The following is a 1,229-nucleotide window of genomic DNA, read 5'->3' on the forward strand; positions in this document are numbered from 1 at the left end:
ATGTAACAACCTGACATGATGTCACACTGTAACCTGGTTACTCTCACCACTACTAATAACTTGACACCTCACAGGACAGCATTGGATAAAAGGACATTTGGATCTTATAATTTCATAGTTTCACTATTTAAGCATCGATGAGCCTGAAAGATGCCCAGAATCAGAGATCAGGTTAGCGAACTAAGAAGTGAGGCAAGATGGCAATGACTGGTTTGAGCACTAAACCATTCTCTCTTGCATCTGCCACTTCATTGATTTATATATAATATAATATAACGGTTATATCAACCATGTAAGGCCCACCAGGCCAATCTGGTATAAAATAAAAATAAAAAAAGGTTGGAGAAATTATTTAATGAATTAAAATACATATAGCACAAGTATTTATCTGTTAGCAGTTAAACAAAGCAAACTGGACACAAACGTGCAAGATATCGATATATCAATTCAATCTTTGTTTTATTTGTAATATGTCAATCCAAAAGGTTCGGTTAGATATCATTAGCACCCATCTGCTTTCGGAAACACTTGCTGTCACATTTAAGGTCGGCGGCTGATAGTGAGAATTTGTAGCTTAACTGGTTACTCAACCAAGTTATATCTTCAAAAGCTAGATTCACACGTTTACTGCCTAAGGAAAATCCCAAAGAGAAACCCTAAAGGGCAACCGACGTGGGGATTATTTATCAATGGGGTAAGGCTGAAGTTTACGGACAGTTTTGTCTGTAAACTTCAGAAATCAAATCCAATCCAATACAGTGTTAATTTTTATATTGAATTTACTAACTTAAGGATTTTTCTTGAATTTTGTTATGTAATTATTAGATGACAAAAGAACATACTAAAAATCACAAATATTCCAGTAGTAGAATGTTTAAAAGTAATAGATGGAAACCTGGGAAAGATTAAAGATAGCACAAAAATTAAAAACTGCACTTGGAAGGAATTAAATAATGTGTAATGAATACCTATTTTAAATATAAAAGAAACTTTTTTAAAAAGTGGTGGGCCTTAAAATGGGATCAAAATAATCGGTGGAATATATTTAAATAAACTGTTAGAACAACAAATAAATAAAATAGAAAAAAAAACAATAATAATGTTAATTAAATACATAGACGACCTGTTGATAATAACAAAACAAAATGATTACATTCAAGAATTAAAACATTTAAATAATTTTCAATAATAACGAAATAAGCTCTAAATGGACAATACTAAATTATCAC

This window comes from Halyomorpha halys, unplaced genomic scaffold, assembly GCF_000696795.3.
Source record: "Halyomorpha halys isolate HHAL.00 unplaced genomic scaffold, Hhal_1.1 Scaffold253.1, whole genome shotgun sequence".
NCBI lineage: Eukaryota > Metazoa > Arthropoda > Insecta > Hemiptera > Pentatomidae > Halyomorpha > Halyomorpha halys.